Below are 14,964 nucleotides of genomic sequence, written 5' to 3' on the forward strand. Positions count from 1 at the left end.
TTTCTATTACACTATGCAGGAAAAATATTTGTATGCACAGCTCTTCCTCTCTGGATTTTCCTCAATTCTGTCACGTTTCTGAGGACGGAGGGACAACTGATATCTGAAGCGTATTCATTGCAGCAGCAGGATAAAGATCCTTATTTGCCCATTTTCAATTCTTGTACTGTCAGTTTAGCTGAGTAATTACTCTTTCATTGTGAGGTCACTTAACCTCTTTAACAATGTGTATTATACAGCAGATATCCAGATATTTTTTTAAAAAAATAAAGGCACAGTTTATAAATTCTTAAAGTAAATATTTAAAATTAACCTAAACAATAAAGCAGTTAAAATGGAAAATTATTGTATTCACTGTTTAAGCAATAAACACTGGTATCACAACAATTATGGCAAAAAATAAACATATATGTTGTTTTACTGTTTTCACACTGCATTTTAATATTGTATTTATGTTACTTTTTCCCCCTATGAGCCGGTTGTTGTTGTTGCTATGGTCCTTCAAGTCAGTCCTGACTCCTGGTGACCACAGGAACAAGTCCACTTGCCCCCATGTAAAGCAGCTCCTGAAACATTAACCCACATTTTGCTATATTGTTCTCATTATACAGATACCCAACTGCAGCTAATAGTGGCCCATCTTGTCAGATTTCTAGGTCATCTGGATCCATTTTATTTACAGTTGTTATTATCCAATTACTGTGGTTTTACTTCTTTTAATATGGTTAAGTTTTGTTTCACTTTCTGTAAAATACACCATACTTTGACCTTTCCAATTTTACTGGGTTTGGTTGGTCTATGGGTTGTAATCACTCTGTTATGATGAATTTCCACTAGATAATTATTTATTTATTTTTAGTCTCTGGTCAGAGACAAAGTGGGGGGGGGGAATCTGGTGTAGTCTTATGGAGCGTTCAGCTTAAAGAGCTACTTCTGCTCTGTGCTTAATGTTAAAATCAAAATTAGCCACTTAGAGGATTCCAACCCCTTTCAGACATGTTTTCTAAGCAGAACCTTTAACTTAAAAGCCTCGGGTTAAAACCAACCAACCAACCAACCCAAAACGCAGAGCAGGAGAGGAACGTCCCAGTTAGCGGCTGCCATTAGCTCCTCCTCAACAATTTATTTATTATCTCCATTTGTATGCTGCCTACTCTCATGACTCTAGAAGACTATACAGTAATGAGTTTTTATAATTCCACTGCTAGTGCTAACTTCTAATAATCAAGCTCAGTGATCAGTTCTTCAATATCCTGGAAATTATCTTAAAGATGAAGTCAGTGACAAAAGGCTTACAATCCAGGTCACAAGGTGGACTTATCCAGTAGCAGCTATGAAGTGGAAAGAACTTGGTGTAATCACAATTACCATACCTATTACTGTACTCCTATATATTGTATTACTCTGGATTACAGTATTGTCAGTAAATATGAATTTGTTGCCAATCAAGAGTGATTCACTGACATGCCAGTATTAACAAGAACAAGGGCATTTTTCCCCCCAGATATCGTGCTTATTTTGTTTAACACCATTATCCTGAATGACTTTTTATTCCAGAATTTGATAATGCAATAATTCAGTGTCATCAGCAGAAAGGACAGATAAACTAAAACTAAGACTGCTTTACAAGTTGTGATTTTACAAGAAAAGTAATTGATTATTTCTCCAAACCAATAATTTCATTGTTCATCTTGTGGAAAAAGCATGGAGAATGTGGTCTATTTCATAGCCTTCACTCCAGTCAGATTTAGTTATCCAGTCTTCCTTTTCATCACTGGAATTATTAAATCATTATTCAAGATTAAAACGGCATCATGCAGCATAAGTCTTGAAATAAAATTTGATAAATTGACCACTTCTTATTAATTATCTTACTTAACTTGCATTTACAAAACTGCCTTCATATTTTAAAGTTCTCTGTGCAACTATTCTGCTATGTAATATAAACTTAAACTTACTTGCTTCATACAGTATATTGTGTACAGAGGTACCTCGGGTTACAAACGCCTCTGTTAACGAACTTTTCAGGTTATGACCAGCTCCAGCTGCAAAAATTTACTTCGGTTTGCAAACTCCGCCTCGGGTTACGAACCGGATCCGCGGCCATTTTCCCTGCTGCCACGCAGTCGTGGCTTCCTGTGGGCGAGATCGCAGTAGCAAGGAGATGTTCGGTGAGGCTTGTGGTGTGTTTTGTGGTGTTTTGGAAGGTTTTTGGTGTGCTTGTCAGCATGGCTCCAAAGAAAATGCAGAGCTTCGGGTTGCGACCAATTCAGGTTGTGACCAGAGTCACGGAACGAATTAAGTTCATAACCCGACGTACCACTGTACATGCAAAAAAATGCACACACGCGCACACCTGCTCTGCTACTACCATCAACACTATTATTATGGAGTATAAGAGTTAAAAATTCTGTCATTCCTGAACCAAAGACCAAGACCTATTATAATATAGTATTTATAATACTATAATAATAGTATTACTATAATAGCAGGTAATGATATTCTAATAATTGTTATTATGTCTAACTAGACTTAAATCCAGAGTAGGGATTCTATGACCAGGAATATGGGAACAGGCGATAAAACTGATGGAATGCCGAGGAGGAGGAGGAGGAGGAGGGGGAAGACATAAAACACCCTTCAAAAAATTAGGCTGTTGAGAAAGAGATCCCAGGTTTCTGCATTAAAAGCATGGCAAGAAAAAAAATTGAACACTGAAAGGTATTCTTCACCTTCAATCTGCTGCTGAAGTTTGAGAGAAAGGAATGAGGTCAATGGAAAATTAGCAGTTTCCTAAATGAGATGGGGAAGAAATCTGTTTCTGCTGGCTAAAGAAAGGCCTCACCCATCATGATGTAGTATCCGATTTAGCAAGTAGAAATAAAAGCACCAATGTTCAACAAATTCAAATATTTTAGGAATCTACTCTGAAATAATTTCACATTTATGCTTCTCCAACATAGTTCAATCTGCCGTTAAGCAATTGCCTTTGAAATGTTTACATCATAAAAGAAATACAAACTATGTTTTTCAGTTCTTATACCAAATTAGCATATTTCCTTCTCACTCTAAACATATCCATTTACATTATTGTTAATATTTTCCTTATCTCAAGACTTTTCCAGATAAGTGGTAGAACCTTACTTGCCTGATCTCAAAAAACCAAGCAAGGTTGGCCCTCGTTAGGTCGTGCATGGGACGTATGAAAGCTGTAGGCCACACTGGGAAATTGAACGAATACACATACACACACGTGTATTTCATTCATCCTAAAAGTTGACAGTGGTAAACAATGCCCATGATATTGCAGAGAAAACCACATGGATGACTCAAGTCATTCAAAGTCAAACTCAGTTCCTTAACAAATATTACATCACAGTGCAGAAATTATTTATTTTTAAAGAACATAAAGTTCTTCGTCCTTATCAGTGTCCTGGGTATATAAATGTGATTTGAGTTTAAATAGCACAATGTTTCCTTATGTCATTGATGAACTTTGCAATTAAAGTCCAACAGTGTTGGACATCGGAAATTGGAATATAGAAAATTTATATTTCTTCTAGCAAAAAGGGAAGAACTCCTATTCACCAAACAGCTCAAATCCAATGGAAATTTACCTGGAGAAAAATTATCCTTCTCTTTTTCATCCATCCCTTGATCACCCAACATACATACATACATACACACATACACACACACACACACACACACGCATGCATATGTATATAATTTTATTTAAAAAATTTAAATGGAAGATAAAAACTAATGCAAACTAATATAAAGTAAGAAAAAGAAAAGAGAAAGAAAAATCAAAGAGAAAGCTAACAGTGCAAGAAAGGGGAAAAAAGAAAAAGAAAAAAGATACAAAGAAGTATCTTCCGATCTTTATGGCAGTTATAAGTTCAATTATAAATTTACCTCTTACTCTATAGTTACAACATGACTCTCTTTATCCTGTAATCTATCCTGTCTAATCATCAGAAACATAAATCATAAGTTCATTTTTTCTGTTTTATGCAAAAAGTGCATAAGGGATTTCTAGTCAGCAATAAATGTAGGTTTTATGTGTTTTATTTAATTAAAGAAGTAATTTAGCCACCTCAGCAAGTTCTATCATCTTCACCTACTTCAAATCTTTCTAATAGCTATAAATAAGAAAACCATTGACAACTATATCCCTTTGCCACCAGTTCTTCTCTTGATTTTATTTTATATTCCCTTGACAAAATTCTAGATCGCCCAACTTTTAAACATCTTGATACATATGTCTACTCCAAGGGAAGATACAAAACCTTATAGGATTGAAGTTACAGGACTAAAGCAAGAATTCTCAATAGAAGAGAATCCTCAAATTCTCAAAATGCTGGCTGGGGAATTCTGGGAGTTGAAGTCCACACATCTTCAAGTCACCAAGGGTGAGAAACACTGCTCTAGGCTTTGCTGGCTAGAGCACAAACAAAACACTACTGAGTTTTGATAGAGTTCCTGCTTTGATTATGCAAACCTGAACAAGTTTTTTTTTTTTTTTAAGTGTGCTTGTAGTCACCAGAGAAGAGTGAGAGGAAACACACAATGTATAAATTGAGAACTTGTGGATTAGGATTTGATAACTGTTGAGAAAGCTATTTTTGCTAAATATGTCTTGATGAAGAATTGGTCACATATTCTAACCTGGTTTTTAATAAGAGAAGTTAAATAATTTCTTCTTAAACTTATAAAAAATCTTCCATTCGAGAATATTTAACAGTATTGAACTGTTTTCCATATCCACATCATTTAAAATCAAAGAAATCCCTGAAAGAATATAGAGAACTTTTATATCAAACACAATAGACTCTCTTCAAAGTTCTTAAAAAGTCATGTGAGACAGTATCTCAGATCTGAATTCAGTGAGTCAGTTGAGAACTTTGTAGTCTAAAATGCCTTTAAATATATCTTGGTGAATCACCAAGAACAACTATAAAATAATTAATTCCTTTAAAATTATATTATATTAATCACAACCTTTGTACTGGAGAAGTTGTAATAAAATTAGTACATGTTATCGTAACTGGTGGCAATGCTCACTTAGTCATTTTCGTGGCACGTGTTTGAGGAAATGGAAAAAAAAATCAACATCAGGGAAATATTCCATTTATCCCTAATCTTCTAAAATGTGGCGACGTAAGACATTAATTCTTAGCAGGAGGGGGGCTTAAGCAGCCAGATTTTCAACTGAAAAACTATAAAACCCTTCTCCTGGGATTAATGGTTTTTAAAATTGTGGGAATGACGTGACTGAAAAATTAACACAACAGCAAAATCCTGACAACTCCTTTCCCTAAGGATTGTTTTATTCATTTTTAGCTATATCCACAAAGTAGTTGTTCTTAATACCTGACCTTTGTCTACATAAATGTCTTTCAGGGCACAAATACTGAAGATAAAAATGTACCACTTTAAAACTCTCTTTCAGATTCTAGATAGATTTATATATGCTCCCAAATTGTGTCCATATTTTGCTCTTTTTTGTCCCTTTTTATGCAACTTCTTTTCTGGGGTCTGGTTGAAGTACTGTTAAATAATTAATGAAATTAAAAAACAAAAACAAAACTTAATATATTTGTCCAGAGAGCCCTTTTTGATAGATGGGGTTTTTGACTCTGTAATATCCAGTCTCTGTCCACGCAGTCACTAGGAGTCAAGACTAACAGTCATACCCTTTCTCCTTTACAGGTAGCCCTCGCTTAATGACTGCCCTGTTTAGCAACTGCCCAAAGTTATGCCAGTGCTGAAAAAGTAACTTTACGCCTGGTCCTTGCACTTAATTACCTCTGCAGCATCCCCACGGTTACATAGTTAAAATTCAGACACTTCAGAACTGGCAGGTGTTTATGACATAGCAGTTTCCCACAATCATGAGACTTCCATTTGCATGCTTCACAGCCAGCTTCCAACAAGCAGAGTCAATGGAGAAGCCAGCAGTAAAATTGCAAATCACGATCATGCGATGTCTCTTGTCTGATGACCGCAGGCAATTCCCTTAATAACTGAATGGGAAGTGAGGTTGTAAGTCCATCGTGGTCACGTGGTCTCACTTAATGACCGTGTCACATAATGAAGGAATAGCCAGTCCCAATTGTGGTCGTCTTCAGTTAACAATCACTCATTCCAAGTTACAACAGTGCTGAATGAGTGGTACTTATGACCAGTCCTCAAGGCTCCAGCCATCCCAGCACCCCTGCGGTCATGCGATTGCGATCCGGGCACTTGCAACCAGCTCTCACTTATGATAGTTGCAGTGTCCCGTGGTCACATGATTACCATTTGTGACCTTCCCTGCCAGCTTCCCACAAGCAAATTCAATGGGGAAGCCGGAAGGGAAGGTTGCAAGTCACTCCAGTAAGTTGCTTGCACCCTCCCCCACCCAGCAGCAGCCACTTACCTGCCTGTTGGCCTGTTTGTGAGCTCCCTGGGACTTGTGACTTCCTGCCAGCTTCCCCATTGACGTTGCTTGTTGAAAGCCGGCAGCAAGTTGCAAGGAGGTCTTTGCTTAACAACCCACAATCCTTGCTTAACGACAGCAGCGGGTAGTGCCAGGATTGCCATCACTAAGTGAGGCACTCATATGACATCACACTTTACAACTGCATTGCTTAGCAATAGAAATTCCGCTTCCAATTACCGTTGTTAAGCAAGGACTACCTGTATACAGGTACGGTCTCCTCTATCTACTTAGCTTCTGTGCTAACAGCTTTCAAGCTAACATCCTCCTGACTAGATCAAATATGAAGCATTCCGTGTCATCTATTGTGCTGTATCATGGATATCCATGGGAGTGCAGAGAGAGAACACTTCCATATAATTGGCTTACAGGACAGAACTTCATATCTTTGTTTATTTTTAGATGTGCTGTATTTGTCATACCATTCATGCTGATTCATCACTGCTTCTTGCTTATCATTAAAAACACTTTATTTCAGGATCATACACCACTTTGTGTATTTTCAGAGCTGATTGTGTGTGTGTGTGTGTGTGTATGAAAGTACTTTGCCAGATTAAGGGTTCCCCAATTAATCTGGCAACACATTTTAAAACTTTATTTTAAATAATATTTGAATACAGATGAATACACTAACATAGGTATTTTCTTTTAAGAAAGTAGTATTGCCTTCCCTCCCTCACATAAGAAACATTTCTTTTAAGATAAACATATTCAGCAGTAACACACATCCCCTGTCACCAGAGCTTGCTCCTCCTGATTTCAAATTTATATTATATTGAGAGAGACAAATTTAATCAAATTACTCTCTATCTGCAAGAAAGCTTTATGATGCACTTCTCTATATGTACTTCTCTATACATAAATTTTTGTCAGTGGGAGTCACCGAGAACTGTGCTACTTCTTATCTATGCAGGAATCCCAGTAATTAGATAAATAAATGGATGCATACTATACCAATAACCATACCTAAAAAATCTAACCTTACCTGAAAATTTAACTAGTTTATAAAACTGTGCAAATGAATAAGCAGTGAATATAAAGAGGAAAAGCAAAATGTAGAGAGGATGTGACACAAACAGTTGATTAATTAGAATGTTTTTAAAACATGCTCCTTTTTTCTTTAATGTACTGCTCTTGAAATCCTCTGGCCACACCGCTTTTCTTGTATTCTTTATTAACCCAGATGCAGAAGAAGATTATTCCAATAAGCACAGTTAAGAAGATAAATATTATTCTAAACAGAACAAATTACACAAAATAGGAGAGTATTTACAGGTAGTCCTTGACTTACAACCATAATAAAGACCAGAAAATTTGTCGTTAAGCAGTGCAGTAGTTAAATGAAGCATCATGTGACTGCACCCAATTTTATGAACTTTTTGCCATGGTCGTTAAGCGAGACATCATGTGACTGCAACTTGCAACCTTCCCTGCTGGCTTCCCCATAAACTTTGCTTGTCAGAAGCCAGGTGGGAAGGCTGCAAGTGGTGATCATGTGACCGGAGGACGCTGCAACCATCATAAATGCACGACAGTTGCCAAGCACCTGAATCATGATCATTCGGCTGTGGGGATGCTGCAACAGTTGTTAGTGTGAGTAGAACTCATAAGTCACTTATTTCAGCAGCACGGTAACTCTGAACGGTTGCTAAATGAAGTCGTAAGTCGAAGGCTACATGTACCATTTTAATTCTGTTCCCAGATTAATCATCGTCTTTACTTCAGTTTTTTCTTTTCTACAAAACAGGTAAGAGAAGGAAAAAAAAGTATTTAATTTATCTTTTCAATAATTCAAGTAAATGGCAATTTTATCAAAGCAAAACCCTTTACAATGTTCTCAGATCACAACTAAAACAAAAAGTCACAAGACTGCACTTGCTAACTTTCGAATGTTGGTTACTCATACAAAACCAAAAGATTAATTACCCTTTGAATACAAAAGGTAAGAAAGGTTAGAAATGACCCTGAATTCAGGATGCTGTTTAAATATTCCCCAAGTATTATTTCTCTCATGGGCTTTGCATGGCGACCATATGAATTAAGTTCCTAGGAGACTAAAATAGGTTTTTTCCTTGTGACAACCATCTTGTCTGCTTTCAGTTTACTCTGAAACTGATCTTTCAGGCTTAGTTATTCTTTAACTAAGAACAATTTACCTACAATGCATATATATAGATTAAATAGCCCAGGTCCAGGGTGCTGTTTTATCCTTAAGAAAACACCACCACTTTACTTTATAAAGTACTTTATACTCATGATGTTATTGTCATTGTGTTTAGATAATATATAGACTTTGTTGCCTGGTTTAAACCAAATTAGTTCTCCATTCTCACAAGCTATAAGGAAGACTAAGCACAATCAATGGACACTGGAAAATGGAAGTGAATACTGATTGTATCATTAAGGTTATTTTCGGTCTCAGAATAAATGCAGTTGCTTTGTTAGGCAGCAGGACAGATCCTTCATACATATATACATCTAGTATGTGGGAGCATTTTACATATTGCTATTCAGATTCTGAAAACATAGTGAATACTAAAAGAGCCCATTATTTCAGCCGCTTCTGTGGTATATAGTTTCCACTAGTCCTTAAACCGCAAAAAACATGCTTATTTTTGTCTTTTTCCCTGCCCAATTAGACTAAGGAATTTGATGTTTTCCTAGGTGAATAACATAGGTGTGTCTTTAATTCATCATTTTTATTCAGGTAACATCCTTTTTTTTAATGCATTCATATGAAGAAATCATTAGTTCACCAACCCCAATAACATAAGGGCTTTATCCAAGATCATGAGAGTATTCAAGGCAACTTCACACATATTCTGTATACTCCCAAATTTGTTTCAGAGGCTCCCTAACTCTCCAGGAGAGATTTGGGAGACTACAGGCTAAAAAAGGGAATCCATTCAACCCGCAACTTTTTCTTCCACTGGTAGAAAAACACAGTGAGAGCCATGGTTTCCATGGTTTTAGGTAGAGATCTTTCCTACCTGGTGCTGTCTTATCTCAAAATGCTGAGAATTAAACTTTCTAGACGAATAGCACACATATTCATCTGGAATATAAAGGTGCCATCCTAAACTTTTTAACTTTGAAGCCATTTCACCATAAATGTATAAGTTTACATTTTACAGGAACTTTGAATTGAAAAGCCAGAGAAACAGAACTTGATAAACTTTCCTTGTCTACACTTGTAAGTTATATTGATTTCTTTCTTAGAACTGTTACAAATAGTACACTGTTTTGTTTTGCATTACTTCGGCTTACAAGAACACTGAGTTCATATTAACGTGCCCTTTGAAAAAGAACACACTTTCCATCTAGTGTAATTATTTGCTATAGTACAGTTATTTTAAGACACATTTTCCATGCTTATCTAATCAACAAGATGCTGCTTTATTTATGTATGTACCATATCAATTAAATCGATTCTTGATTTCTACATTATCAAATAAAATTCTTTATTACATATCAGCGACCCAAATTAAGTAAGACTTACTAAATAAAACCTACAGAATACAAGTACAAAGTAAAGTAAGGCATTCAAGATTTAAAAATACACAATTGTGAGAAAAATGAATCTTTGGGTGAAAAAGACAAGTTTTTAGAGGCCTCAGATGAATGGGATCGCCTTAATAAGATTGAAACATAAAGGCATGCTTGCACTATTTTGCTATCAACAGTGTGTAAGTTTTACAAGCAACAAAAACAAACTTTGCAAAGGCAAGGGTTGCCTGGGGGTCCTTATCTGCCAGTAAAAATTGAACATAAAATTCTTCAGTCCATCCCAGAAATGGGGTTAGATAGGGGGCTGGTAACTCTTTACATATGTCTTGATAGAAGTTACACTACAATAGAATATGAGTTTGTGTTTCAATGTTACCGTCTTTACACAGGGTGAGCCTTGCCACATATGGAATTTCACTAAATTTTCCATCCAGCTCTGTTGATTATGTAATATTGAAACACAATAATGTATTGAACTCGCCAACATTTATTGCTTGTAAGTTGATCTAATACAATGCTGCTTTGAAGTGTGCATTCCTATGGACCAACTGTACCTTAGGTGAGACTTTACTATATTCTGATTGTACTGTAATTCTATATCAAGGATCCTTTGAAGATCTGGACCCAAGGGCAAGAGCATCTCCCTCAAAAAACCCAGTCAATATATATATATTTTTCTCAATTTGGAATTTCATACTTATTAATCATACTTATTAATATTAGCTATGTCAGACCTTGAGGATAGAAATGAACCTTTAGTCAGCACTTGAACACACACAGTCATGCCCTTGTTTTGACTTTTTAAAGTCCTGCCTCTACCTGCAAGGTAACATTGGGCACTCATTTCACCTCTTGAAATAGCTTTCTTAGGAATTTTGACTATATCCTTTCCAAGTTCTGATGATTAATACTAGAGTTTAATTGTGCTCCATATAAGAGCTAGGATAATGTCTTGGCTTCAGAAAGCTTGAGAGTGATTTCTATATGAAATATCTTCAAAACAGCCAAATACCAAGTTTAAAAGGCCATTAAAAAGAAAATGTAACTAGACATGTTTACACATACTGTTCTGCCCAAATTCAAAGCAAATTAGAATGTTCACACAAAATTAATACAGTCCACCATGAGTCACAGGATTTGTCGGTACCAATAGTTTCACCTCTCAATATTTTCAATATAGGCTCCCCTGCAAAAGTCATTTCACATCAGCTAAGATAAGTCCAGTATTGTCACACAGGGAAATCCGTCAAGTTCAAATAAAGCCAACATTCTCTTTCTGACATGCCTCACTCTATAAAGAGATGAAGGTATGATTGTATTTGAAAGAATCCTCCATGAAAGATATTAGAAATAAAACTCTGATCATGTTTATGAGAACCAATGAGCAAGCCTCAGGAAGTTCCTGATCAAGATCTGAACCAATCAAAGTAAAGAAGGTGAGAAGGAGTTCAGAGATAAAATAACATTTTTTCAGGAAATGGACCAAAAATGATACAAGCAGTCACACATTTTAACAAATCTATGATACAGTTAAATGTTGAATTAAATCCAGTACTGCATAAGCAAGCTTCTGACTACACATTGGGATAAGCACATTTCCTCCTCCGTTTCTCTTCCCAAATTTATATGGCAAAGGAACCCCAACCCTCCATAACAAATTTTGGAGGGTCAAACAAATGCAGAACTATCTTCTGTAAAAGGTATCTGTTCCACTTTCACTTTTGGATTTCACCCATGAACACCATATAGTAGAATCTCAATTTTCTATGTTTCAGTACTACCGACTGCATGTAACCAATCAAATGTCATCACCGTGCATCATCATTGCCATAGATCATCATGACACTGTACGTAACAGACATTCATGAATAACAGATACCCCCTTCCCCAATTAATCCATTACAATTAAGTTAAATTGGTGTATTGTTCCCTTAACTACATCTCAATAGGTTCATTACATAGATGGTGAACATATGAAACAGGGTGACTAAAGATCCCATGCGTTAGAGTACTATTTGTATGAGGAAAGGTTACAATCTTTGGATTTAGGAATAAGACAGATGAGGGTATGACTGAAGTTGGTTACATTGGATGATATGAAGAAAGCCTTCTATTCTCAACCCAGACAAAGTATAAAACACAAATCTTCCCACCAAAGACGAATGACTGACAACTTGAGTTAGATGAGAAAAAATACCTATTCACACACTATGTACTAAAATTACTGAAACTGTTTCCACAAAATAAGATGGCAATTACAGTATTTGACACTTTAAAGAAGAATCAGATATAATTCAAGGAAGAGAGTATCAATGGCAACTAGTCATAATGGTCACCTAGGACTTCCAGGGACAGAAACAGCATAGCTCCAAAACCAGATAATGAGAAACAAGAGCAAGACATTGTTACTGACCTAATTCTCCATTTTCCAGAGGCATTTAATCTGCTTATACTGGGAAACAGGATGTTGACCTATTCTGGGCTGGACCTACTCCAGAAAGGCTCTATTGATGTAGCTGTAGTAATTATTATCTGTTGCTGTACCTGTAATGAACTGCCATATTATTGGTGGTAAGTCTTCTACTTCAACATATGTACCACATTCAGAGTAGGTTTTTATTGTGCAAGGTGAGTTTTACTCAGTTCCATTCAGTTGATACCAAGATTTTGTTTTACTTCAAGTCTGTCTTTCCAGGTGAGTATTTGCAGCACAATAGTTTAATAAAATCAGCCAACGTTTAATGCTGAATATTACTGAATATGTGATGATCATGGTCCTTGATTTTTTGAATCTACAGATTAATATGTCCAATGCTTACAAAACAATGAGCTTACTTAGTTCATTTCCTATTTTATAAAGGGGGGGGAGAGGAGGATCTTGATTATTATTTTTTTTAATCCACAATCGTTACCAATTTTGCGGCGACTGCCTGGACGAGTCCCTGCAGTTTTCAAGGCAAGGAGTTTCGGAAGTGGTTTGCCAGAGCCTCCTTCCTAGAGGAGAGCCCAGCTGGCGAATGCAGGAGGCGGGGTTTCCATTGCTTCGCGCCTTTTTTCGGGCATGCACGGCTTCCACGTTACCGGCAACTGCTCCCCTCTCCTTTGCAAGGTGCCGCCAGCATTTTTCCTCCCACTGGGGTGAGAGTCCCCATTTATCTACTCACGTAGGTTTTCAAGCTGCTGGGTTGGCAGGAGCTGGGGAGGAAGCAGGAGCTCACTCTGCTCCGCGGAGCTGGGCTCAAACCGCTGAAGTGTCAACCATTTCTGGCTGGCAACTTTCAGCGTCATTAAGCCGCTGCGCCACCGCGTCCCTCATTTTATAAAGGGGGGGAGAGGAGGATCTTGATTATTGCCAACTATTTATTTATTTATTTATTTATATTTCACATTTGTCACTGCCCATCTAACTGTGGAATGACTCTGGGCAGTTTATATTCAGTAAATATTCATGTACTGAACTATACCAATTCAGTATATGAATATTTCATGAAAAGGACTATATTTATATTTTGATTTGTGAATGAGGGAAAGAATTCATAGTTGTTTTGAAACAAGCAACTTGGCTGTAGTGCTTCCTCAACAGCCACAAGAACTGGGACTTGTTTAAAACCTTTAATTCTTGTCCCCAAGACCCTTATATACATCCAGCTTTGCATTCAATATATGGACTGAGAATAACAGGTTCCATGTGCCATCAACACTGTTTTCAGACAGTGTTGCTTCTTTCCTTTGCACTCATTTACTTATAGGCATTTGGCACAAGGAACAGGGGTGGGACTGTCCTGTCCAAATAAACCATAATTCCCAGATTCCCACATTTTACTGTCTAGAAGCCAGGATATGAGGTCAGCTATCCCCATTTGTTTGATAAGAAACTAGCTTAACTTGGCCAAGCCTGGTGGAAGTTTTTATCTGATCAAAGAAATCATTATAGTCTGGAACCAGAATCTCCTCTTTCATCTTACACAGTGACTTTTTTTTAAACTGACCTACTGTAGAACAATTGCTACACAATTTTAAAGCAAAACTCAAAAATTCAAGATCTTAGTACAGGTATGCCCGAACAACAATGGGTTTGCCTCGAAACAAAAACATAGGAGCAAGGACAGGAGTTTGTAATATTTTTAAGTGGTTTTCAATTGCTGAGTTTTTAAACATTTAAAAAATTATCCTCTCAATGGGCGTGATTATATCACTCTTACAGAAAATAGGGCAGAAGTTGGGAGGCTAAGTATTGCCTGTCTTTTAAAAAAACAAAATTATGGGTGGGGTTTTTTTCTTCTCTTTCTTTTCTGAAACAATAGAATAGCCTTGAATAGCCCAGTCATATACAAGTAGTCCTCATTCAGCGACCACTCATTCAGCAACCATTGAAAGTTGCATATTTGGGATTACCCAAGGTCATAACCAGAATTCAGTTAAAGACAAAAAAACAATTTAGTCTTAACTGTTCAGTGTCTTCAATGGTAGCAGAAAGCAGACAGCTAATAACATCTGTTTCTCTCAACCAATTCTAGTGACTAAGTGTAGTCTTGTTTTCAACCTACTTCAGAAATTACACTGGTAATCCCCAAAGGTGATCAGAAATGTTTCCCAGGGGAGTTGTTTCAAGAGAAGAAAATCTGGCATATTATGTAGCAATTGTATGTACATGCTACGCCATCATTATTCATTTCTGTCATTTTTAATGTTTTATTTAACAAACTCAAAAAAAATAGTATTAACATCTGATACAACAGCAATCAGTTATATTACATGACACACTTTATGTGGTTGGATTTACTCTTTCAGTCTTGATTAAGGTAAAAAAAATCAGTAGACCTAAACACCTTTTCCCTAAAGATAGGTTGATGGTGGCAATACTATGCTTTATTCTTCTTTATATACTCAATACTATATAATTGTTCAAATCAATTTTCCCCATCACAATTCTGGTGGTTTAAGTTCTCTTGTAATACTTTATTTCACACTGG

The 14,964-nt window shown here is 36.5% G+C and overlaps 1 protein-coding gene across 4 annotated transcripts in view; it reads right to left on the reverse strand.

The window, feature by feature from the left end:
* Window positions 1–14,964, reverse strand: part of SGMS1 (sphingomyelin synthase 1) — a 72,341-nt gene that overhangs the window by 44,353 nt on the left and 13,024 nt on the right. The window lies entirely within an intron of this gene.

Source organism: Python bivittatus, unplaced genomic scaffold, assembly GCF_059951505.1.
Source record: "Python bivittatus isolate LINGU-HERP-01145 unplaced genomic scaffold, Pbiv_v1 ctg000400_np1212, whole genome shotgun sequence".
In the NCBI taxonomy this organism is placed as follows: Eukaryota; Metazoa; Chordata; class Lepidosauria; order Squamata; family Pythonidae; genus Python; species Python bivittatus.